The sequence below is a fragment of the Hemiscyllium ocellatum genome, chromosome 39 (assembly GCF_020745735.1).
Source record: "Hemiscyllium ocellatum isolate sHemOce1 chromosome 39, sHemOce1.pat.X.cur, whole genome shotgun sequence".
NCBI classification, from domain to species: domain Eukaryota; kingdom Metazoa; phylum Chordata; class Chondrichthyes; order Orectolobiformes; family Hemiscylliidae; genus Hemiscyllium; species Hemiscyllium ocellatum.
In genome coordinates this window covers 25,229,739-25,257,192 of record NC_083439.1, presented here as the reverse complement: position 1 = coordinate 25,257,192, position 27,454 = coordinate 25,229,739, and the positions used below count along the sequence as shown (strand labels likewise).

The 27,454-nt window shown below is 39.1% G+C and overlaps 1 protein-coding gene across 18 annotated transcripts in view; it reads right to left on the bottom strand.

Annotated features, from left to right (window-relative positions):
- Positions 1-27,454, bottom strand: part of mef2aa (myocyte enhancer factor 2aa) — a 224,971-nt gene that overhangs the window by 141,730 nt on the left and 55,787 nt on the right. Inside the window, exon 1 of one of the 18 annotated variants that reach the window (XM_060853186.1) lies at positions 16,674-16,693. The exons of 16 other annotated variants lie outside the window; for them this stretch is intronic. The gene's annotated coding sequence lies outside the window, so the exon portion shown is untranslated. Of the gene's footprint in view, positions 1-7,348; positions 7,429-16,673; positions 16,694-27,454 lie in introns of those variants that run through there. One more of the 18 variants, XM_060853182.1, reaches the window with a different exon arrangement.

Below are 27,454 nucleotides of genomic sequence, written 5' to 3'. Positions count from 1 at the left end.
TTGTCAGGCATGACCTCCCCTTACTAAATCCATGTTGACTTGTTCTAATCCGACTCTGCTCTTCCAAGAATTTAGAAACCTCATCCTTAATGATGGATTCTAGAATTTTACCAACAACTGAGGTTAGGCTAATTGGCCTATAATTTGCCATCTTTTGTCTTGATCCTTTCTTGAACAAGGGGGTTACAACAGCGATCTTCCAATCATCCAGGACTTTCTCTGAGTCCAGTGACTCTTGAAAAATCTCAACCAATGCCTCCACTATTTCCTCAGCCACCTCCCTCAGAACTTAGGAAGTAGCCCATCAGGGCCAGGAGATTTGTCAATTTGAGACCTTTTAGCTTTTCTAGCACTCCCTCTTTTGTAATGGCAATTATATTCAACTCAGCCCCTGACTGCCTTTAATTGTTGAGATATTACTCATGTTTTCCACTGTGAAGACTGACGCAAAGTACTTAAGTTCTCCAGCCATTTCCTTATCTCCCATCACTAGGCTTCCAGCATTAGTTTGAAGTGGCTCAATGTCTACTTTTGCCTGTCGTTTGGTTCTTATGTATTGAAAGAAACTTTTACTATTATTTCTAATATTACTGCCTAGTCTACCTTCATATTTAATTCTCTCCTTCCTTATTTCTCTCTTTGTTATCCTCTGTTTGTTTTTGTAGCCTTCCCAATCTTCTGATTTCCCAGTGTTCTTGGTCACTTTATAGAATCTCTCTTTTTCTTTGATACATTTCCTGACTTCCTTTGTCAGCCATGGCTGTCTAGTCCCTCCCCGGATAATCTTTATTTTCTTGGGGATGAACCTCTGTACAGTGTCCTCAATTAAACCTACAAACTCCTGCCATTTTTGCTCTACTGTCTTCCCCGCTAGGCTCTGCTTCCAGTCAATTTTCATCAGTTCCTCTCTCATGCCCTCGTAATTTATTCAACTGTAACACCATTACATCCAATTTTGCCTTCTCTCTTTCAAACTGCAGACTGAAATCTACCATATTGTGATTGCTGCTTCCCAAGTGTTCCCTTATTTTAAGATCTTTTATAAAGTCTGGTTCATTACATAGCACTAGGTCCAGAATAGCCTGCTCCATTGTGGGCTCCATGACAAGCTGTTCCAAAAAGCAATTCCATAAGCATTCAATGAATTCCTTTTCTTTGGATCCACTAGCTACATTATTTACCCAGTCCACCTGCATATTGAAATCCCCCATGATCACCGTGACCTTGCCTTTCTGACATGCCTTTTCTATTTCCTGGCACATGTTGCGCCCCTGGTCCTAACCACTGTTAGGAGGTCTGTACATAACTCCCATTATGGTTTGTCCTTTCAAATCTGCCATTCTCACTTTCCAATCAACAAATCTGAACTATCAACATATTTTCTCCATCACCACCCTACACCCACTATCCCCCATCACCACTTCCCCCTCCCCAGCATAAATGATGTTCCCTCCACACTTCACATCAACTCTGAAGAAGAGTCATCTAAAATGAAAACATTACCTTGATCTCACTCCATGGATGCTGTCTAACCCCCTGTGATTTCCAGCATTTGCTGTTTTCTATGCCTTGATGCAGCTTCTCAAAACTTAAATTATGACATTCAACAGAATATTTGGCACTTTCCTTCCTCTTTCCCAACCGCTAATGCTGATTCACAGCTGTTTTACTCAGACATGCGCATAGGAAATTTGAGCAATATTTGAGATTGGCTGCATAGGTGGATTTCAAAGCCAACTCCTTGGGTGGCATCTTTACTCAGCATATCTCGAAATCCAGACCCAGAAAAATTCAAGCCTTGTGCGGTCATCTTGACAAGTGTTCAGAATGAATTGGATTCCCAAATGACTGATCTTAAGAAGTTTGTTCAACATTCTTACTGTCAGCTATTTATTACATTTTCCAGACAACCTGTTCCGAGATGTTACTGCACACCTCTGGAACAGGTGGGACTTGAACCTGGGTGTCTCAGTCCAGGAGTAGGGACACTACCACTGAAACACAAGATGCTCCCCACCCGCAGCCATTTATCTAAACAGAAATACATATGTCACCTGTGGCTTAACAGGCAGGTTACCAGTGCTAGCGAGAACTTTGAAAAGTTTCTGGATAAAATTCAACAAAGAACATTTTTACTCATAAGCGACCCGAGACCAGACAAGGGGGAATCAACTCAAACTGTAACTGGCTTACAAAAAACATAGAAAAAACAGCATTTGAAATGCAAGACTCAGGGGTGTGATTTATGTCAATCATATCATCTGTTAACTGGGCCTCTGATACCCCAACCCTCTAATCTTAAAAGAACAATTTTCAAAACATTTTGGCAAATAATCATGTTCTTTCCTGCATTTACCATCGTGGCTCTCATTGGTATCAAATTCATTCTTACTCTTTAAACAGAAGAAATTTCCTTGAATTGCATAAACATGTTGAATGTCTAGCAAACAGAAAAAAAAATTTATTGTTCACACAGTTTGCAAAGCCAGGAAAAAGAGGATTCCTCAACTTCAGTTTAAAATCAAACATAACACTCATTGATTACATAATCAATAGCTGCAACATGGGTGTTTAAAACTAAAATTATGAGAAATTAATTGGAGATTTTGAAAGCTTTGCTCAGATGCCTTTGAAGCTGACCTAGATGTTTCTATGTTGCTCTGGGACACTGGCTGACCTTCAGGCCACATGCACAAGATCCCTTTCTTCATTCTGTTCATTTGATTTGCAATGACAACTTAAGCTGATTAGATAGCTGTATGCTTCACAATCCTGTATACAGCAAAAATAACCAAACACAATGCCAATCTGACCTGGGGAATTGTCAAGACGTGTGTATTTCAGTAGCACCTTTATGTGCTCATTATGAGAGAACACCTACTCAATTACATAACCAAGTAACACCAGTTGCAAGTTCATTATTCAGGTCAATTATTGCTATGAATTAACACTGATGGTAACAAAATAATCGCCATTAGCCTCACAGTCAGAGCCTTCGTAAACAACCCAATCTATTTTTCCACCATATCTGGTACAAGTTTTCAAAAATCACAAGCTATCTGGTTAAAGTGGAAAGGGAGAAATAGTTCCCACATGTAAAAGAATCAAGAATAAGAGGGTAGAGATTTAAAGTAATCTGAAAACATAGCAAATGTGATGAGAGAAAAAATTATTTTCACTCAGTGTTTGCACCAGGAATGCACTGCTTGGAGTGGAGTAGAGGCAGACGCAGAGACACTTCAAGCATTCAAGAAGCCTTCTTATAATTATGTGAATAGAAATAACGTGCAAGAGTATGGGGAAAAGGTACTGAATCATAATGCTCATTGAAGAACTGGTGCAAATTCCATAGCTTGAACGGCTTCCTCCTGCATAATAACAATTCTGACAGATTCCTAAGTCCGTTACGCTTTTCATTTCATAATGTAGCCCATAAGGTAACTATCACAGCATTTGGAAGTTCCGCTGGACCTTGGCCAGTACTTCTAACATCTTTATTTTTAAAACTTGCTTGGTCAAAATTATAACTCAACCTTTAAAAATAAAATCAACTGCCCCAGGGGTCTTTTTAAGTGTGAAGAAATCAAATTTTTTTCATTTTCCTCAATATTTATTTCCCGATATCAAAAAGATGGATTATTCTTCTCAGCACTTCCCACCAAGGGCAACATCATCACAAAATGATCAGCACTACAGAGTCATTACACTGACACAATGGAGACTGTAAGATAGCACAAGTGACAATTTAACTATTCTGCACTGTCACAATAAAATAAAATGTTAACGGGGGAAAATTATGTTAATCTATTCTCAAGATCACTCCAATTTGTTGAGATTTCACCAGTCTTCATTCAGCATGGCACAACAATGTTCAAGTAAGAATACAAACTTAAAAAGGGATTAAGCAAAAAGCAGCCAAAAAGTCTACTTACAGGTTTTTAATCAATGTAAGCTTCCAATATAATTGAGGCTATGTACAATGGATCGTGGCACTGATCCAAGTAAAAGAGATTGTTTTAAATACTCGGCAAAAGAGATATATTCTCAAATTATTAAAAATTTGCTCTTGTTTAAATAAAAAGCAAACATAAGCTATTCAGACGAAACAGTTTCTTTTGGCGAACATCCAATAAGGTTAGAGTTTACGGAACGGTTTAAAACAACTGTTAACAACTTTACAATTGTACCTGTGAGTCTGTGACCTTCCTAACTGGTTTTGTTAACTAGGGCAGTAAAAGCTAGCTTCAGTCCTGAGCGATTACCACAGCAACAGATTACACATGCACAGTACAGGAAAATCCAAGAATCAACTGGGACTAAATACACAGACACACAACGTGCTCTACTAGATTGCATCATCATCTGCTTTAGAAGCTAAAATGTTGGAAATGTTTCCAACCCATATGGATCTCAACTAGACAGCACAAAAATGCTGCCTCCCCCAACAAAATAAACCTAAAATAACAAAAGGATTAAAAGCTCATTTCCACAATTTTGTCACAAGTTGACTGAAGCCTTCAATGGGAAGTGGTTTAACAGCAATAGAACTCAATGTTCACTCCAGAACAGACAAATATGATGGTTTATATTCCTTTTAATCCATACTTGATAGGATAAGTCTCATCATTTTGTTCAAATAAAAGGAAGTATTAGCTTGCCCATAAAAAGGTATCATTGGCTTATGAGCCAGAATAATGGGAAAGTATTCTAATCAGCAACATTAAACACCCAAGAGGAAAGAACTTTACATTATGTTCAAAATGAGGTACAATGTAATTCAATCTGAAGCCAGGGTGTCAACTTGAATAAAGGATGCAATGAAAGTATGAGGTGTAAATTGGCTGAGGTGGTTTGGGACAATACATTAAAAGGAATGTTGTTACATAGTCCAGTGCTTCTCAATTCCATTCTTTTAAATGGTCTTTTAAAGAAATATTACTTGATTTACAGCAACTAAATCTTCCTTCAGGGCACAAAATCAGAAGAAAAGGTCAGTCAATGGTGGCTAACAAAGGAAGTTAAGGATTTTATGAGATTTAAAGAAAAGACCTATAAAATTGGTCAGAAATACTAATAAACCTGAGGATTGGGAGTATTTCAAAACATAGCAAAGGAGGACCAAAAACTGACAAAGGGAAAACAAAGAATGTAAACTGGTAAAAGACATTTAAAAAATGGTCTACAAAATGTCTATAGTTGGTACCAAAGAAATTCTTGTCTGAAACAAACGCTTGTCCAATACAGGCAATGTTAGGAGAGCTTATAAGACCATACGACATAAGAGTGGAAATAAGGCCATTCGGCCCATTCAATCATGGCTGATGGGCATTTCAACTTCACTTACCAGCATTCTCCCTGTAACCCTTAATTCTTTGTGACATGAGGAATTTATCAATCTCTGCCTTGAAGACATTTAGCGTCCCGGCCTCCACTACACTCCGCGGCAATGAATTCCACAGGCCCACCACTCTCTGGCTGAAGAAATATCTCCACATTTCTGTTCTGAATTGACCCCTCTATTTCGAAGGCTGTGTCCACGGGTCCTAGTCTCCTCACCTAACGGAAACAATTTCCTAGCGTCTACCCTTTCCAAGCTATGTATTATCTTGTAAGTGTCTGTTAGATCTCCCCATAATTTTCTAAACTCCAATGAATACAATCCCAGGATCCTCAGCCATTCCTCGTATGTTAGACCTACCATTCAGGGATCATCCATGAGAATCTCTGCTGGACACGCTCCAGTGCCAGTATGTCCTTCCTGAGGTGTGAGGACCAAAACTGGACACAGTACTCCAAATGGGGCCTAACCAGAGCTTTATAAAGTCTCAGTAGCACAACAGTGCTTTTATATTCCAACCCTCGAGATAAATGACAACATTACATGCGCTTTCTTAATCACAGACTCAATGTGCATGTTTACCTTTAGAGAATCACTGTGCTAACCACTGTGCCGAAGCGGAAGATGAGACATTCTTCGTCCGGCGTCGGGTGGTGAAGGACCGGCAGTGGAGGCGGCCCAGGACCTGCATGTCCTCGGCAGAGTGGGAGGGGGAAGTTGAAATGTTGGGCCACATTGCGGTTGGGTTAATTGGTGCGGGTGTCCCAGAGATGTTCCATAAAGTACATCTTGCGTTAATGATTTGGATTCATGAACCAAATGAAACATTTCCAAGCTTGCAGATGACACAAAATCAAGTAAGAAATGTATATTATGAAGATGATGCAAAGTGGCTTCAAGAAATACTTGGACGGATTTAGTCAGTGGGCAAGAGTGTGGCAGATGGAATGGAATGTGGAAAATGTGAAGATAGTTGAAGAAAGTGTAGCCGTACTAAGAAACCTGGATGCCCTTGACAATAAGTCACTGAAGGCCAACATGCAGATGAGCAAGCAAGAAAGATTAATGGACATGTTAGCCTTTCTCACAGGAAAATAGTACAAGAGTAGTGAAACTTTGCTTCAGCTATATAGAACCTTAGTTCTATATGAGTACTGTTGCAACCTTGGTCCCCTTAGTTTAGGGAGCAGAGGGTGAGCAATTAATGTTCACTGGACCTAGTCCCAAGTCGACAGAACTTTAGTTCTATCTATTCATTAAAGGTATGGAGGCATTGCCGACTTAACCAGTATTTATTGCCCATCGCTAGTTGCCCTTCAGAACGTGATGGTGAGATGCCTTCTTGAACCTATGAAGGACTGCCCTTCAGAGGGAAAGTAGGAAAACTGGATTCAGTTTTGAAGAATGAGTGTTGATATCACTGAAATCTGTAAAATACTTAGAAAGGGACAGATAGGATTGATGCAGGCAAAGTGCTTCACCTTTTTAGGGAGTCTAGAATCAGGCGACAATTTAAAAATAAGGGGAAACCACTTAGGACAAAGAGGAGGAGGTTTTTTCACTCAAAAGGGTTAAGAATCTTTGGAGGGGGCTATGGAAGCTCAATCACTGGGCATGTTAAAAATAGACATTGATAAATTTCTAAATACCAATGACATAAATTATCATGGAAATTTTGGTAGATGATTATCCATTATCTTACTAAATGGCTTAGCAAGCTTGACAGGCAGAATGGTCTCCTCCTGCACCTAGGTCCCTAGAATAATGCAAAAATCTTTTCTCCCAAGAAATACAGCAAGCATTATTGCAAGTTGTTATGCGATTCTTGTCCCAACTCTGTCAGTCAGCAGCTTCTCAAAAGGTTAGAAACACTACTGTATCACTTTTGATAATGCATAAAAATGAAGATCATCTTTGTGCTGTGCCTCTGACACTTCATTTGCACCTTCAATTCAGTGTCAATATAGACCAGCTAGACAAGCATTTAAAATGGAGAAAGTTAATACATACTGTGACAAGTCATCGTTATCCTCTGAAAGGGAAAAAAGACATAGGAAATAGGAGGGTCTGAAAAGGAAACATACAGTGTAGGTTTACAGGAATCACAAAAGGAAGTACTGCAGCCAGGAGATGCAAACATATAATTATATTACCCAATCATATTATTACATGTATCAATTTGAATATGATTGGATAATACAATCATGTGTACTAATTGGAATGTTAACTATGCGAACATGATTGGTTCAAGATAGGAGTGAACAAAGTACAACTTTCTGATTAGAAGCTGCTATTTATAGGAATACTGTATTCAATTGGATGCTTGCTATCTGTGAGACTAACAAAAATCTTTGTTCAAGCAATAAAGATTTGAGCTATGTCATTCTTAGATATCTACATCCCCAAAACAGTATGAATAAATGTCTAAACAAAAGAAACTCAGAGTCTCGTCTGATTCAAGAAGAAACAAAGGATTAAACTCACTCTTAAATACAAGGTTCTAGGTGTACTAAAGAGTTTATTGTAAGCAGTTTGAAGTTATACATTTAATTACCAGCAGTGTCTTTACTTCTTTCTCAAACCACTTATTAATAAATCTTGTATAATTTTAAAATACAAGCCCATTTTCAGTTCTCTACTTGTAGCTGAAAATAACCAGTGGTTTGTTAGATGTTTCAACAAGTCTCAACTTCTATATTAGCTTTTTAATTTCAAATTATCATATGCAACTTCATCTTATTATCTTTCCCTCAACTTGGAGAGCTAGAGACTCAAATTCAATTTAATTTTCTTATTAAAACAGTAAATGGCCTTTTCATGCTAGTAATCTTTTAAGTTCCAATTCCTTTTATCCCATCACACTGCTTAAAAATGTCATTTTTTCTCATTTATTCTCTACAGCTCAATATAACTCATCTTAAATATTCAGCTTGGTAATTTTGTTCTTTGATAACCCAATTACATTAATCACTTTTCTTAATGACAGTCAGAGTTCCTTTTCTGCTCTTCTTTTAAAAGAAGTCTAGATTTCAGATGGATCTCCCCCAACTTAAAACATTTTAACCTTTACTGGAATGCTCTATTCAACAGCCAACACTGCTTTGTATTTAAATTTCCTATTCGCAAATGAAAGACAATGAAGAAATTGAAAACCAGTTCTAGAATCAATACACTAATTGATTAATTCTTCCTGTCATGCCAGGCTGCAAATAAATATCATTATACAAGGAGATTGAATAGTTCAGTAGAAATGACATTCTTCTTCATGGTAATGTACGTACACAATTGTGATTTCCCCACCTCCATTTCAGAGGATTTGAAGTAATCCTTAAATGAAATTCAACACTAACACACCAGCTGCTTTCACAAAGTCCAAAAACCATTCGTGTTATATCATCCCACTGACCATTCCCCCAAAAACCCCTCCTTGAGGCTACCTTCAGTTTTCCAAGAGAAGGACACTTATTAGAACATACTGATTTAGCTTATTTGATTTCAGTTTGTGGTTAAATTGTGCAACAAAAAGCACTTGCTCTTTGAAAATTGTAATTAACCAATTGGATGCAAACCGATGAGCACCGAATTTTTTTTTGATTGCTGCAGAGAACAATGTTATGTTTCTTTTCAACTGAAGACCATAGTAAGATTGAGTCAATACCCAGGTAGGTAAACATTAACAAACTCCATTATACATTACATGGTGCAAATAAAATTGGACAGGAGAGAGCTTAGAGACCCCACACACTCAGTTCCAGGTTCTATTTTGTTCAAACATCACTGATTTTATTATAATACAATAAAGTATCATGACCTTTAGGAATAAAGATCCAAAACTAAATTCAAAATAAGATCCACAAGTCGCTTCTCAATAATTTCATAATTTGATACCAGAAATTTATGCCCAAAATCTACTTTTGGTTTTTCAAGATTTTGGCAAGTTCCTTCAGACATAATGATGCTGGCTCCTGGATTACACAAAAAAAATCCTAAAACTGGATCAAAAGTTTTCCTGTTAAAAACCATACAAAGTCTACCCTACTACTGGCTGCAGTTATATTACCACTCTGGAGAACAGTGGCTGCACTTGAAGAAGTGTAACCAGCAAGACTCAATTATAACATGCTACTAGCACTCAAATTCTGCTCATGCACAACATTGTGTTCCCTGCTGTTTTTTATTAGGAGAATAAGCATCTGCATTCTCATTATGTTAACAGACTCAAAGTCAAGTTCATCAGAGCAGAGAGGATCAAATCAGCCAGCAAAGACATTTTTAAATTCAGCGTCATGTCAGACTGAAATTACATACCACCTTCTGGATAGGTGGCACAATGCTTAGTATTACTGCTTTCACAAGTTGGATTGTAACCAAAAAATTAAGGCCAAAACCTTCACACTGACACAAGGTAACACTCCACCCATTTTTAACTCCTGATGGACCATCTTACAAAGTACTCTCATTTCCAAAAACAATTATGTAATTCATTTATAGTTAAGTTCTTGCGTAACTCTCCCATAGCATTAAGCCAGCACATCACTTATTTTTCAACTTCATTTAATTTCTTGACACACTGGAGACATTTTACCCTGCATTTGTATTTTCTAATTCTCTACTCAGTCAAATCAAATAAGTTGTTTACAGTTGCATTGTCTATGCTTGTCCTGCCCTTTTCAATTTTCTTCAGTAGAACCAAGTGCACTCAGCGAACCTCTCTATATTATCGCACCCCAAAATTATTTATTTTGTCCTGAAGAGGCTCAGAAAATCTATATCCAAAATCTAAATGTAACCTCAAATAATCTGCACAAAGTTAATGCTTTGAATTGTAATCAAATATGCTACTGATGTGTTTATGTTACTGGTTTAAATTGCCTGGACACTCAAAGCATGAGCAACAATGACATTTACATCATTTGTCTTAGTTAGCAGACATAATCATTTAAACTTGTCCAATTCACATTCTAATAAGCAATATGTTGTTTTGGTCTTCAGTTCAGAATCTATTTATTATTTTTTAGCACATTTCATTACTATAAATTAAGTACTCCTAGACTATGCTGTTAACATATTCATGGAATAGTCAATAAATTGCCAATCATCCTTATGGAGTGTTTCATTAAAAACTTTCTACATAAAACTTTTGAAGCAATAGGTTTTAGCTCCATATTCATTTGAAACATCCCAGGGCAGGCTTACATCATATAAATTGGAATTCAGTAACACAATAAGAGAAAGTAAATGATTTTTTAAAAAATGTTTTTTGAAAATATAAGCAGTGAGCATGACTGTAAGCAACAATAAAACAAAGACAAACAAAATGTCACAGAAACTCAGCAAGTCTGGCAGCACCTCTGGAGGGAGAGAGAAACAGAGTTAACGTTTCACATCTGGTATGACTCTTAAGAAAGGTTATATCAGACTCAAAACATTATCTCGGTTTCTCCTCTGCTGAGTTTCTCTGACATTCTCTGCGCTGGTTTTAGATTTCTGATATTTTGTTTTTAAAACACAAATGCTGGAATTGCTCAGAAGTCTGATAACATCTGTGGAGGGAGAAGAGTTAATAGTTGTTGATCACAGCTGTTCTTGTAGGATTAAAAACAAGACAGATGAACAATTACTTGGTGGAAAAGGGTGGAACTTGTCAATATCCATGTAGCAGTCATTTTCAGAAAGAGATAAAAATCAGTTTGTGTTACACTTAAGAACTGCCTCCCATTTTGCTCAATGATTACAGTTCTGGGCGGCACGGTGGCACAGTGGTTAGCACTGCTGCCTCACAGCGCCTGTAGACCCGGGTTCAATTCCCGACTCAGGCGACTGACTGTGTGGAGTTTGCACATTCTCCCCGTGTCTGCGTGGGTTTCCTCCGGGTGCTCCGGTTTCCTCCCACAGTCACAAAGATGTGCGGGTCAGGTGAATTGGCCAAGCAAAATTGCCCGTAGTGTTAGGTAAGGGGTAAATGTAGGAGTATGTGTGGGTTGCGCTTCGGCGGGTCGGTGTGGACTTGTTGGGCCGAAGGGCCTGTTTCCACACTGTAAGTCTAATCTAATCTAATCTTCTGTTCAAATGGTCAAGGAAAACTTCAAAGATTATACATGTATCAAATGTTAAATAGATGTTAATTAGAACAGCATTAAAAAAAGTGAAGGGACCTTTCACACACAGTTGGGGCAGTTAGAGGTAATGAGGAATTTACAGGAGCTCGCGTGTGCGATGGACAGCAGTTATGTGAAGGGAGAAAAGTCACGGATACACTCAGGTAGATGGGTTAACACCAAGAAAGGTGGGAGGGGTAGGCAGGTAGTGCAGAAGTCTTCTGTGGCTATCTCCATTTCAAACAAGTATGCTGTTTTGGAAAATATAGGGGGTGATGGGTTATCAGGGGAATGTAGCACGAACAGCCAAGTTTCTCACATCGAGACTGGCTCTACTGTAATGAGGGGTACATCAGGTTCCAGGCAATCAATTGTGTTAAGGGACTCTCTAGTCAGAGCACAGACAGACATTTCTGCGACCAGAGGAAAATCTGAATGCTGTGTTGCCTCCCTGGCGCTAGGACCAAGGAGGGTGCAGAATGTTCTCAACAAGAGAAAGGGACCAGCAGGAGGTCATTGTACATATTGGAACTAATGACAAAGGAAGGGAAAAAGGATAAGATTCTGAAGGGAGAATATAGAAAAAGTTAGGCAAGAATGTAGAAATTAGGTTCTCAAAGATTGTAAACCTGGATTACTCCAGGTGCGAGCTAGTGAGGGTAGAAATAGGAGGATAGAGCACATGAATGGAGGGGAGAAAGGTTCACATTTCTGGATCATTGGAATCTTCTTTGGGGTAGAAGTGGCCTGAACAAGGAGGACAGATTGCACCCGAATTGGAAGAGCACTAATAGATTGACAGGGAGATTTGCTAGAGCTGCTCAGAAGGATTTAAAACTAGTAAGGTGGGGGATGGGAAATAGTGAGCAAAGACATCAATCTGAAACTGGTACAGTTAGGAAAAGGAGCAAGTCAAACATTCAGGGCAGGCAGGAACAAAGCAGAGAACAAGGTAGGACTAAAAATTTAAACTGCATTTACTTCAATGCAAGAGGCCTAACAAAGAAGGCAGATGAACTCAGGGCATGATTAAAAATATGGGACTGCGATATCATAGCAATTACAGAACATGGTTCAGAGATGGACAGGACTGGTAGATTGACATTTTAGGAGATAAATGCTATAGAATGGATAGAAAGGGGACCAAGAGAAGAGGGGGAGTGGCAGTTTTGATAAAGGATAGTATTACAGCTGTACTTAGGGAAGATATTCCTGGGAAGACATTGGATGGAACTGAGAAATAAGAACGGGATGATCACCTTATGGGGATTGTTTTATTAACCCATTAATAGTCATCAGGAAATTGAGAAACAAATTTGTAAGGAGATTAATCTGCAAATTCTCTGTTGGAATAATAGGGTGGTTATGGCTGGGGGACTTTAAACTTTCCAAGCACAGATTGGGACTGCCATAGTGTTAGGGGTTTAGATGGAGAGGAATTTGTTAAGAGTGTACAACAAATTTTTCTGATTCACTGTGTGGATGTTCCTACAAGAGAAGATGCAAAACATGACCTACTCTTGGGAAATAAGTCAGGGCAGGTGCTGAGGTGTCAATGAGGGAGCAATTTGGGGCCAGCGACCATAATTCTATTGGTTTTATAATAGCTATGGAAGAGGATAGACTGGATCTAACAGTTGAAATTCTAAATTGGATTGAGACTAATTTTGATGGTATTTTCAAGAATTTTCAAAATCAGATTCGGTGCAGATGTTCGCAGGTAAAAGGGATGGCTAGAAAATGGGAAGCCTTCAAAAATGAGATAGCGAGTCCAGAGACAGTATATTCCTGTTAGGGTGACACGAAAGGCTGGTAGGTGTAGGAAAGGTTGGATAACCAGAGAAAGAGAGGTTTTTGTTAAGAAAAACAAGGAAGCACATGTCAGGTATGGACAGCAGAGACTGAATGAATCCTTACAAGAGTATAAAGGCAATAGGAGTATACTTAAGAGGGAAATTAGGAGGGCAAAAAGGGGACATGAGCTAGCTTTAGCAAATAGGGTTAAGGAGAATCCAAAGGGTTTTTACAAGTACATTAAGGACAAAAGAGTAACTAGGGAGAGAATAGTGCCCCTCAAAGATTATCAAGGCAGCCTTTGTGTGGAGCCATTAAACGAGTATTTTGCATCAGTGTTTACTGTGGAGAAGGACATTGAAGATGTACAATTAGGGAAATAGATGGTGACACCTTGAAAACTGTCTATACTTCAGAGGTGGTGGTGCTGGATGTTTTGAAATGCATAAAAGTGGATAAAACCCCAGGATCTTATCAGGTGTACCTTAGAACTCTGTGGGAAGTTAGTGAAGTGATTGCTGGACCCTTTACTGAGATATTTGTATCATCAATAGTCACAGGTGAGGTGCCACTGTTTAAGAAAGGTGGTTAAAAGAAAAGCCAGGGAACTATAGACCAGTGAGCCTGACATCGGTGGTGGGCATGTTGTTGGAAGGAATCCTGAGGGACAGGATCTACATGTATTTGGGAAGGCAAAGACTGATCAGGAAGTGTCAGTATGGCTTTGTGCTTGGCAAATCATGTCTCACGAACGTGATCGAGTTTTTTGAAGAAGCAACAAAGAGGATTGATGAGGGCACAGTGGTAGACATGATCTATATGGTCTTCAGTAAGGCGTTTGACCAGTTCCTCATGGGAGACTGATCAGCAAGGTTAAATCTCATGGAATTAAGGAAGAACTAGCCATTTGAACACAGAACTGGTGGAGGGTTTTTTCCAGACTGGAGGACTGTGACCAGTGGAGTACCACAAGGACCTGCTTTTTGTCAGGTATATAAATGATGTGGATATGAACATAGGAGGTATAGTTTGCAGATGACACCAAAATTGGAGGTGAAGTGGACAGCAACGAAGGTTACCTCAGAGTGCACCAGGATCTCGATCAGATGGGCCAGTGGGCTGAGAAGTGACAGATGGAGCTTAATTTAGATAAATGCAAGGTGCTGTATTTTGGAAAAACAGATCAGAGCAGGAAAGCAAGACAAAAATTCAATTTTCAATGGGTTTTGTCAAACCACATATTGTATTAAATGGCTTTCAATTCATTCTTGAAGTCAAAGTTGTCTAACAAGTCAGAGGAGCACTTCAAACACATTAGATCAGCTCCTCAATAAATCAAATTGCAAGCAACAAAATTAAAATCATAATTATTGAATGAGACACGAATGAATTTCATTCATTTACAGCAAACTAACATGATTAATATCTGCAATGCCAAACCAAGATCACATTACTTCAGTGTTTATTGCAATTTTGTACCTGTAATGTCAACAGCCATTGTAACAGAGCATGAAAAAGTACTAAAACGTTCCTCAATTTAAGCAGCAATCTCTCTGTTAATTAACAGTAACTGTATACTTTTAACAGTTGTTTAACATGTAAGCTTTGAAAATTATTTCTCAAGCAAATGATATACTTCAAGAATGTTTTATGAGAAATAAGAGTGAAATGTAATACTGTCAGTTAAATAAGGAAATACTGAATAAAACAATTGTTTTTAAAAAAAGAAGAAAATTCAGTTCCTCACTTCCCCACCCTATTAAATATCCACTTCTAATTAGGATGTGAGCTTGGGCATTGAAGTTTTTGGTTGGTTCAGAACTGCAATGACAAGGCTAACATTAATAACTTTATGACTCTTGTGCATGATAAGATCAGGAAAGTGATCAAGTGTCTCATCTTTTATGACAATAGATAAAAATCAATGATTTCATAGAAAAGTCACATTTTAATTCAGACAGACACTAAAGTTATTACAGAAAACAAAAAAATGCTGGCACTCACAGCAGGTCAGCCAGCATCCATGGACAGAGAGCAAACTAAAGATTTCAAGTCTAGGCAAATTATTATAGATGGTTTCAAAGCAAAGCATTCTTTTTTAAGTTGAGTGATAATACTTAGCAACCCATTTTCAAAAGAGAAAAAAAAATCACCAGATATGACCCCAAAAAGACCAGAGGAAGAAGCACACTATAAGACAGATTTCAGAGAGTGTGCTTACCCCAAGGCAGAAAGGAAACAACGAACAAGATAGAAAGCAAAGGCCCTGAAGAATAAAATCAGACGTGGGCACTGTAAAACAAAAGTCAATGATATGAAAGAATTTCTGCACACTGATGCATATTCCTCTGATGTTAATAACAAAATGACCAGTACTTTATGAATATCATCCAATGTCTTTGATCTGTTGAAGTTCAATCAACACTGGAATGAAGATATTAATCTGGAATTTGTGATCATAATTACAGCAAAACTATCAGCGCAGCCATTTCTGTATGGAACAAACTCCTGGCTTCCACACATGCACGGTTACATGTGGAAAGCTGAATTATTATCAGTTTTTCATTATTCCTATTTGGGATGTGATGTTGAAAAACATTGCAGATGGAAATTTGATTCAAAACAAAAATCACTAAATTGATGTGAATTTCCACTTTTGCGCTCTCAATCCCATGATTTAAAAACGATTACTTTGCCGATGCACCCAGTTGATTTTCTTTTTGTTTCTAAATGAATACCCAAGTCTTCGTTGGTTCTAAACACTGCCCTGGTTCCCAAGGGGGGGAAAACAAACATAATTTGGTACAATGACAACTACATTCTTCTATTTTACAAAAACACCTTCAATTTGCCGCCTATTTCTAGTCTTCCCTAATCATCCTATAGTCTATCCCTGACTTACCCTTCAAGGACTTCTCAATCTGTCAACATATATCCACTAAATTGTTAATGTTGATATTAGTATCATGACCGAACTTTGACCCAAACCATTTCCTGTAAGGATTCCAATCTTTTGTCCCAGTTTCTGCCTGCTGCATATTTGAAAACAGTGTGTCTGATTGTATTCTTTTCCAAAAATCAACAATACGCCTCCATGCTGGTTGGAAAGGACCTCAACTATGTCACACCACTCCTTCTGCTCTCATCTCTTCCACTCCATCCCAGAACAAGAAAGGTTCAGTCCCACTCCATCATCATTAGCAATGACATACAATGCAATGCCCTCTACCACTGCACCACATCTCAATCATGTCATCAGCATCAAAAATCCTTTACACTTGTCTGTATTTCAAGCATTCTGGAGGGCTCCCCAAGCCACAGATACAATATGCAGGAACATGAAGTGCAACACCAATCTCTTTGAGTTCCTTTCTTTGCTCCTTCCAAACCCATACTTTTTCTTCCTCATTTTAAAATCTTTGTATATTGTATTCACTACTCACGTGCACTCTCCTTCATGATGCAGAAACCGAAGCATGAACTATTTGCTGGAACAACTTGATTAGTTTGCAAGTACAAAGCTGAATTTCCAGATGCCTGTTATTTTGATTCTTCACCCTACTCCCACACTGATTTTTTGGTCCTTGGTCACCTAAAAGAACCAATAAAGCTCAAACTTTAAGAGCATCTTCACACTTATTGAATGGGTACTTTATCAGCTTCTGAACTCAACATTGAGTTGTCAATGAAGGCTTTAATATTCTCATTAACATCTCCATTGTTTCAGTTTTCCTATTACCATTTTTTGCTTCTTGGGAACTCCTCAGATTCCCAGAGACTTGCTTCCACTCTAGGTCGATCGGTTCGGAGATGACTGATAAGTGCCGGTCATAATCTGCAGGTTCTGCCAAATGTGTGGCAGGCAATGACCAGAATCCTAGGTTGGATATTCTAGTGCTCAGCTTTCCTCAGTCAGCTGAAGTCTGAGCTGGCACACTGGGTGAACTCCATGATAAAAGTCTGGACCCACTGAAACGAGGCTTCTAAAAATGAATCTCATTTAGGGTGTAGATTTGCTCGCTGAGCTGGAGGTTTGATATCCAGACGTTTCATTACCTGGCTAGGTAACATCAGTGGCGACCTCCAAGTGAAGCGAAGCCTGTTGTCTCCTTTCTATTTATATCTTTCTCCTGGATGGGGTTCCTGGGGTTTGTGGTGATGTCATTTCCTGTTCGTTTTCTGAGGGGTTGATAAATGATAACTAGATCTATGTGCTTGTTTATGGCGTTGTGGTTCGAGTGCCAGGCCTCTAGGAATTCTCTGGCATGTCTTTGCTTAGCCTGTCCCAGGATAGATGTGTTGTCCCAGTCGAAATGGTGTTTTTTTTCATCCATGTGTAGGGCTATGAGGGAGAGGGAGTTGTGTCTTTTTATGGCTAGCTGGTGTTCATGTATCCTGGTGGCTAACTTTCTTCCTGTTTGTCCTACGATGTGTTTGTGGCAGTGATTTCATGGAATTTTATAGATGACGTTGGTTTTGTTCATAAGTTGTACTGAGTCTTTAAAGTTTGTTAGTTTTTGTTTTGAGAGTGTTGGCGGGTTTGTGTGCTACTAGGACCCCTCAGAATCCTTGTAGCACACAAACCCGCCAACACTCTCAAACAAAAACTAACAAACTTAAAAGACCCAGTACAACCCATGGACAAAACCAACGTCATCTATAAAATTCCATGCAAGGACTGCCACAAACACATCGTAGGACAAACAGGAAGAAAGTTAGCCACTAGGATACATGAATACCAGCTAGCCACAAAAAGACACGACCCCCTCTCCCTCATAGCCCTACACACGGATGAAAAAAAAACACCATTTCGACTGTGACAACACATCTATCCTGGGACAGGCTAAGCAAAGACATGCCAGAGAATTCCTAGAGGCCTGGCACTCCAACTACAACATCATAAACAAGCACATAGATGGTAACTAGATCTATCAACCCCTCAGAAAACGAACAGGAAATGACATCACCACAAACCCCAGGAACCCCATCCAAAACAAACATACAAATAGAAAGCAGGAGACAACAGCTTCGCTTCACTTGGAGGTCGCCACTGATGTTCCCTAGCCAGGTAATGAAACGTCTGGATATCAAACCTACAGCTCAGTGAGCAAATCTACACCCTAAACCTCAACCTGAGCTACAAACCTTCACAAACCTTGCGAATGAACCTCATTGTTGATCTTAAAATCAAGGGTGGGTGGTGGTGGTTGTGCTATGGGAACTAGTTAGAATTTTCTCAGCGTAAATACCCTGCACATTTCTCAGACAAAGATGTAACACATGAGAAAGATGAGATGCCTTTAAAGAATATAAAATTGAGAAAGTGAACAGAGTTTTCTATCAACAGGCTAACGTCACACACAAAAATGCAAGACCTGTGAAATCCACTGCCTCCCTGTTATTTTTAGAAGGCATCTATTTTAAAAGTTTTGATAAATTGATGCTCTATTCCCAAAGTTAATGAATACAAATTCTAGAGCAATAAACTACTTATTGCTAACCGTAAAGCCAGAGTTTGTTAGTAACTATAAATAGCTGCCATTATGTCAGATTAATGAAGGATGCAAAAAAGAAATTTACAACAGATTTATGGAAAATTCATCAGTAAAAAGAATCACCAGTATAATATTGTACATTATTACAATTCAATCTAAAAAAGGACTCTGATTTAACGACAATTATATTTTAGCAACAATGTTACATATACTTAGGATATGGCACTTCAAAGCATTTTTAAACTCCCAACATATATTCAATAAAAATCTTTTGTATGAGACAAAATACACTATAAATGGAAGAACAATTACAATTCAAATAAACTTGACAGACAAGAATAAAACCAGTTTTCAGGCCACTACTTTATTTGGAACCTTGTTTATATGGTGTGAAATTTAACACATTCTCAAAACTCCTGCAGTGCGATTAACAATGAAGTTGAAATTGACAGTAAAGTTATCTAATGAAACCGACCCTGTCCCTTATATTCAAACCTCAACAATGATATAAGGAGATGACGAGTAAAGTCAGATGTTCATCGACTAGGGAGTTGTGGGTGCCACTGGCTAGGCCAGCATTTTCTGTCCTTGAGAAGGTAGCGATGAGCTACTTTCTGCAACTGTTCTAATCCTTACATTGTAGCTGTGCTGTTAAAGTGATACTTCCTGGATTTAGACAGTGCAACAATGAAGGAACAGTGACATAAATCCAATTCAGGATGGCTTGAAGGTGTTCCTATGTATCTGCTGCCCTTGTCCAACCTACATGGTAAAGGTTGCCAGTTTGGAGATTGCTGTTATAGGAGCCTTGGTTAGTTGCTACAGTGCATCTATTATTTCTTGTACACACTGCTGCCACTGTGCAATGATGAAAGGAATGAAAAGGTGGAAGATGGTGAATAGGATGCCTACCAAACAGATTGCTAATACTATAACTGTAATACAACAAAGCAAAGTATGCCTGGAAGATAGACTATCGACTGCCCTCAAATGGGAATTTGTACAATTTCTTTCTGTAAATCTGAATGTTGTCTTGACTAGCAGAATTAAATTTACACACAAATAGTTAAAAATGGCAAGAAAGTATATCAATTACCTGTCTTAAGTGGACTAGCTCACAAAGTGATTTCAATGCATGTCAGGTCAGCAATAGGTATGATAACATCCACAATAAGTGGTTTGACAGGGAAAGGGGGGGCTCTGGAAGCATTCTGTTTAAATGCCTCAGCTTTTTTCCTCCAGTCTTTCTGTCAGTCAGCTGCAGAAGACCTTCGGATATTTCACTTTGCAGTCATACTGCAGAATAAGCAGAAAACAAAATTCCTGCTGAGGCCATCCCAACTATTGACATTTTCACAGGAATTGTTCCCTAAAGACCTCATCAATTTGAGAAGAGCGTGCAAGTTCATCTTGACCAGAAGATGACATTAAAAGAATAGAAAAAGCTTTGAACTTGTGAAGAAACGTGACTGCTCCTTGGATGCTGCCTGAACTGCTGTGCTTTTCCAGCACCACTAATCAAGAAACGTTGCCGTCAATGCTTCTAAATCTTTCTTAAGGCAGTTGAGCATGTATGCTTGCAAACGGACTATTTAACATTTGAGTATTTGTGAAACCATGCGCCAAAAAGTCATCCCATTATTTGAGGGAGGAAGAAATCAGAAAACTGTAGACCCACAGGTTTTACACAATTTAAATAAAAAGTTATGGAATCCGATATTCCATCATCAGGGACAATGCAATTGAGTATTTGGTCAAATATCAGATGATCAATGAGAGTTGCATGGATTTAGAAAGCATCAGCTATCTTTGTGGGAGAGTTGGTGTGCAATTCAAACTGAAGTTTCTAAGATTTCAAACAGGATAATGTTCTATACTGAGCCAACAGAACAGCAGGCTACCTTATGTGGGAATGGGCAGTGAAATGACTGTAGAAACCTGGGTTGTTAAAAAAAAAACACGAGTTAGTGTACTCAGGTTTAAATGAGTTTTCAAATGTCATAAGTGATAATTACTTTTGAACAATTATTCTGGCCCTAAAAAATTAAAATTTCACAAGTATGACATCTCATTTTCTCAAAGATAAATTAACATTGAATTTGGTTTACAGTTTTGGTCTTGTGCTCTTTTGATTTCCTCTTTACTTCTCAATCTTTAGCTCTATTTCTATAGATGATTTAGATCTAATTTATAGTTCCTGCTTTTACTTCTCAGTTTGTGTTCTGTATGCCTCAACAGACTACTTCAAATCTGAACAGTTACATAGACTCATATTCATCGACTCCATAGATAATTTGTAGAGGTACCAAGCCTGAAGAAAATAGTAAGATTTGAAATCCCTCCCAACAAATCGGAGACTTAGTCTCTTTGCTGCATCCCTTCATGAACCCCAGAAAAAAAGAGATAGAACAGCATAGAATATAGAATAGAAATAAAGTGAAAAGTTTCATAAATTGCCATACCATGGCATCTAAATAAATGACAGAAATCATAAATAAGCACCAGGGCCCCAGCTCAGGTGAATTGGCCATGCTTAATTGCCCATAGGTTAGGTGCGTTAGTCAGTGGGAAATGGGTCTGGATGGTTTACTCTTCAGAGGGTCAGTGTGGACTAGTTGGGCCGAAGAGCCTGTTTCCACACAGTAGAGAATCTAGTCTCAAAAATCGAATCTAAAAGGTTATCATGATTATTAGAGTCAATTGAAATTTTCAATAATAACATGAACAGAGTTGTATTAGGCAAGGATGCCAAGCGATATCAAGCAAAGACAAGTAAATAAATATAGTGAGGAACAGAACAAATAAATGGCAGGAAAAGTTAAATGTATTGAATAAATTTACTTCTGTTCCCACATTGCTCACAACTCAAGGAACTAGAAAACTGTACTGATTACAAGGAAAGCAGAAATTGGGAAATGACAGTCATACTTCAAAAACTAATACATCAGGAAGATTATAGCTCCACTTTGCTTGAGATATTTTGAATATATCGTAGAACTGCATCCATTGGACTATTTATCCAGATGGATATAACATTGGCAAGCCCTATCAGGTTTCTTCTTGTGGTTTCTGAAATTTGAATCCTTCAATGCATCTCTGTTTTGTTACATATACTAATGTTACCCAGCATCTGACACAGGAGCAGGATTACTTCTTGTTGGTGACTCCTCATTGCTTGAGTCATGACTGAGGACTCAGACACAGAATCAACATGGATGTCTACAGAGCCAGAGTTCAAGTCATCAGTTGTGATGCTTGGGGAATTTTCTGTAGCCATGTCACTTATAGCCTACCAGTGGGCTGCAGGTTTGGTATAGAGATATGCTGAATTAGCATTTACCTCGAGATGGATTGGTTAGCCTCAAACAAGCCTTCCATGCAGAAAATTATTACAATGCTCTCTTTGTGAAGGGTCTACGTATCATTGTGCATCATGTAGTTTGAGTTTTTAAGCATGCTCTCCATAGAAGATTTGCTTTGCGATTCATTAGGCATATACATGGGAGAAATTAAAGTTCAATTTTCTGGAGAATGATCTTCATGCTACTGAATACAGCACTAAATGAAAAACAAAAACTTGTCTCTCTTTTGTGGAAAGTATTCCAGAGCTTTGTTACAGCACCTACACCAAACTCTGGCTATTGCAACAGACAGGAGGGTGTTATGTCCTATTATAGTGTAATTTTCGATCTGCAATTTACTGCTATGCCTTTTCAAAATATGAAAATGGAGTGTGCTAAAGACAGAACATGCTTGCATGGATATCTTTGTTAATCCCTATATAGCACAGTCCCAAGGTAGGAGATTTCCTTATAGGTTTGAGACAAATACAATCAATGGTCTGATGGTTTGTAGCGTGGGGTCAATGTATACAGTCATGCCTCTCAGTTACATGCTGCAGTTCAACGTCTTGTGTGTTTTATACTATCATTCTGAAGTTCTCCTAGAACATGGAGTTGGTATTTAGTATTTTTACACACTTTTCAAACTCTGAACAATTATTCAGAGAAATGGAGAGATAAAATACTCCAATGACCAACTGCTAATTTACAGTACAGCAGATCCTCACACCTTTTAACTGCATGTTTATAAAGGTTATGCAAAGATTGCGCTGTGATCATATTTTGCCAAAACTATTCCCCCGCTTGAAATGAGTGATTAAATCCTAACAGAATAAGGTTGCATACTCAATGACTACAAAACAGTACAATAAAGAGCAGCAGATCAATGCAGGAGCATAATGTACATTTCAATTCAAACTCTCATTCATGCAAATTATGCACAAGTAAAATGCATTCGGAATTTTTCTATTGTTAAATGAAATTTACACAATCATCTAAACAGTGCATTAAAAAGATACAAAAAATACACTAAGTGGGATTGAGTAGGGGCATTCTTTCTTTAAAAGACTAAAAGAAATTCCATTAAAAGGCCAAAAAAAATCTCTGCAATGTAAGAATACTTTCATTTGATGCGAGGAGCATGGACCATGATTATTTCCAAAGTATTTGATGAACGTGCATAGAATAAAATCAAGACAAATTCAGCATACTGTAGTTAAATATACAGTTCACTGACTCACGAAAAATGTGAAATCTTTTAAACTACAAAATTGATTTTTGCCCAGATTGCAGATTTCAGATAATAATAAGACCATTCAATCTCAGTTGCTTTTCCCAAGAACAGGAAAGCAATGTTTAAACTATAAAGTAAGTATCCAAGGATTCTGTTTCATTTAATTAGTAGCTCTCCTTATTAAATGTTTACACCACACTACATAAACACATACCAATATGTACGTGTATGTGCACACAAATTATTCTATTAAATAAATGGCAGCTAATATTAGGTCAATTTTTAATTTTAAATCAGTGATTGACAGTTTACTACTAACCTGAAGTACTGAGTGATACAAGCAAAGGTCAGAATGTAGAGTTAGTGCATAGACTAACCATGGTCATCTTAAATCGATGAGACGTCTTGAGGAGCTAAATTGCCTACTTCTGTTCTAATGTTCCTCCTGAAGGAACATTTTGATTTCGGCATCAAGCACTAAAAATGGTAATATTGCTAAGTAAGCATACTTAAAAATAATTACGAACCTTTTGACTCAACAATTTGAGACAAAACACAACTTCACAGCTCACCAGTCACAAATTACTACAATCATGCATTAATTTTCTTCAGAAATTTCTAAGTATAGAACGTTAAGACTTTAAATAGAATATAAATTTAGCTTTCAAAGTGCAGTTTTCAGCACTCAATTCACTTTGAAGCTTTTGACCGTCATTGTTTCCCTTTGCTTCTCCCTTTTCCAAATCTACTCTCACCAACTGCATCTTTGGTAAAATGCAAGGGCTGTTTAGATGCTACTTCCTCCAAATATTCCTTTCTTTGATGTTGTAAAATAGCCAATCCTTCTATTGAAATTGAGAGATATCTTCTCATTCATCAACAATTAAAAAATGTCTCATACCTTACATAAGATATTTTGGAATTTTATAAAAATAAAAAAAATCATGATTGAAGAAATTTATATAGAGTCCAATGATACAAATTATTGGTTGTTTGATTTTTTTATCCTTCACCTAAGAATAGCATTTGCTGTTGGACAATCTTAAAAGTTGTAATAGTGATATTTTTCAGGAATCGACACTCAACATTTCTATAATGAATCAGTGAGAAGGAGAAATAACTTCAAGCTCTGTACTGAAGCTTAAAATAATTCTTTAAGGACCGAGAAAGATTTTCAGAATATGAAATGCTTTACTACAAATAGCCAGTTGAAGTTAAAATCAAAAGACTACTTTTATGGAGGTAATTCAATAAAGTGTTGAAGAAACCTTTGAAGCTTATAAAAGAACTCAATGCAGAAATGGATTTAGAAAACTAGATCTAATTGAAAAATTCTGGGTCCTCTGTAAATGGAGAAGACAGAAGCGAGAATATTACCAAATATAATATGGGTTTGCTTGAAGCTTGTTCCAGGAAAACAATATTTTAATTTACACATTTGCTTGATGTTGTCTCAGTTTCACTCCTTATGCTTTCTTGAGCAGAAGCCTGTGTTAGTAATCTTGCCTATTCCAAAGATCACGGTGGCACAGTGGTTAGCACTGCTGCCTCACAGCGCCTGTAGACCCGGGTTCAATTCCCGACTCAGGCGACTGACTGTGTGGAGTTTGCACGTTCTCCCCGTGTCTGCGTGGGTTTCCTCCGGTTTCCTCCCACAGTCCAAAGATGTGCGGATCAGGTGAATTGGCCAAGCTAAATTGCCCGTAGTGTTAGGTGAGGGATAAATGTAGAGGTGTGGGTGGGTTGCGCTTCGGCGGGTCGGTGTGGACTTGTTGGGCCGAAGGGCCTGTTTCCACACTAAGTCTAATCTAATCTAATCTAATCTAATCAAACTATGATTACTGTGTTAGTAACCACGCAGAGACCAAAGTCAAAAGACAGTTCATTCTGTTATAAAGACTAAAATGTCAGCTTAACTGTAAGTGACAGTGACAAAGACAGTGTCAAAAATACAACCACTAGATGCATCTGTATTTTTCCACTGCTGCGAAATACTATTTTTATGTATTCTCTATAGTGACCAGGCTCTACAAAAGCATACCATTGTCGATATCTTTTCCTTCGTATTTGCACTGAGAATTTTAAACAGAGTCTGACAGAACTGCTTTCAAATTTACAATCATTCCTTCAATTTATTTACTCAAATAAAAAGTTATTCTAGAAGTTATAACACATTTGAAGCACAAATCTTCTGAAACAATTCTATTATTTCAATAGAAATCTTCAGTAACTGAACAATGCCAAACTTTAGTTACATTGGGCATGTGCAGTAAGTGAAAGTATATACCTATCTGTAATAGTCCTATAGTTTAGTTAAAAAGGGGAAATATAAATGCAGATCAAAAAACTTGTTAAATGCCTGACAATTTCATTATCCAACTGAACAGGTAATTTAGACTCTATGAAATACATTCCAAATTTCAATTACTATTTTCCTGAACCCACACTAAACAAGCTTTCCCCAAGACACATATCCTTAAACAGTATGCTGCAAATGTGTTGCTGGTCAAAGCACAGCAGGCCAGGCAGCATCTCAGGAATAGAGAATTCGACGTTTCGAGCATAAGCCCTTCATCAGGAATAAGAGAGAGCAGCCAAGCAGGCTAAGATAAAAGGTAGGGAGGAGGGACTAGGGGGAGGGGCGATGGAGGTGGGATAGGTGGAAGGAGGTCAAGGTGAGGGTGATAGGCCGGAGTGGGGTGGGGGCGGAGAGGTCAGGAAGAGGATTGCAGGTTAGGAGGGCGGTGCTGAGTTGAGGGAACCGACTGAGACAAGGTGGGGGGAGGGGAAATGAGGAAACTGGAGAAATCTGAATTCATACCTTGTGGTTGGAGGGTTCCCAGGCGGAAGATGAGGCGCTCCTCCTCCAGCCGTCGTGTTGTTATGTTCTGCCGGTGGAGGAGTCCAAGGACCTGCATGTCCTCGGTGGAGTGGGAGGGAGAGTTAAAGTGTTGAGCCACGGGGTGGTTGGGTCGGTTGGTTCGGGCGGCCCGGAGGTGTTCTCTGAAGCGTTCCGCAAGTAAGCGGCCTGTCTCACCAATATAGAGGAGGCCACATCGGGTGCAGCGGATGCAATAGATGATGTGTGTGGAGGTACAGGTGAACTTGTGGCGGATATGGAAGGATCCCTTGGGGCCTTGGAGAGAAGTGAGTGTGGAGGTGTGGGCGCAAGTTTTACATTTCCTGCGGTTGTAGGGGAAGGTGCCGGGGGTGGAGGTTGGGTTGGTGGGGGGTGTGGATCTGACGAGGGAGTCACGAAGGGAGTGGTCCTTGTGGAACGCTGATAGGGGAGGGGAGGGAAATATATCCTTGGTGGTGGGGTCCGTTTGGAGGTGGCGGAAATGACGGCGGATGATACGTTGTATGCGGAGGTTGGTGGGGTGGTAGATGAGAACCAGTGGGGTTCTGTCTTGGTGGCGGTTGGAGGAGCGGGGCTCAAGGGCGGAGGAGCGGGAAGTGGAGGAGATGCGGTGGAGGGCATCGTCGATCACGTCTGGGGGGAAGGAGGCCATCTGGGCTGTGCGGTGTTGGAATTGGTCCTCCTGGGAGCAGATGCGGCGGAGACGAAGGAATTGGGAATATGGGATGGCGTTTTTACAGGGGGCAGGGTGGGAGGAGGTGTAGTCCAGGTAGCTGTGGGAGTCAGTCGGTTTATAATAGATGTCCGTGTTGAGTCGGTCGCCCGAGATAGAAATGGAAAGGTCTAGGAAGGGGAGGGAGGAGTCTGAGACAGTCCAGGTGATTTTCAGGTCAATTCTTCCGCCGCCTTCGCCTCCGTGCCTACTTTCACAACCAAGACTCCCGCCCACCCTCTGACGACCCCTTCTCCCGCCTCCAACACACCCCATCCACCTGGACACCCCGTGCTGGCCTCCTACCCGCCCTCGACCTCTTTATAGCCAACTGCCGCCGTGACATTAACCGACTCAACCTGTCCACCCCTCTCACCCACTCCAACCTCTCACCCTCAGAACATGCAGCCCTCCACTCCCTCCGCTCCAATCCCAACCTCACCATCAAACCCGCAGACAAGGGAGGCGCGGTGGTAGTTTGGCGCACTGACCTGTATACCGCTGAAGCCAAACGCCAGCTCGCGGACGCCTCCTCTTATCGCCCCCTTGACCACGACCCCACCTCCCACCACCAAACCATCA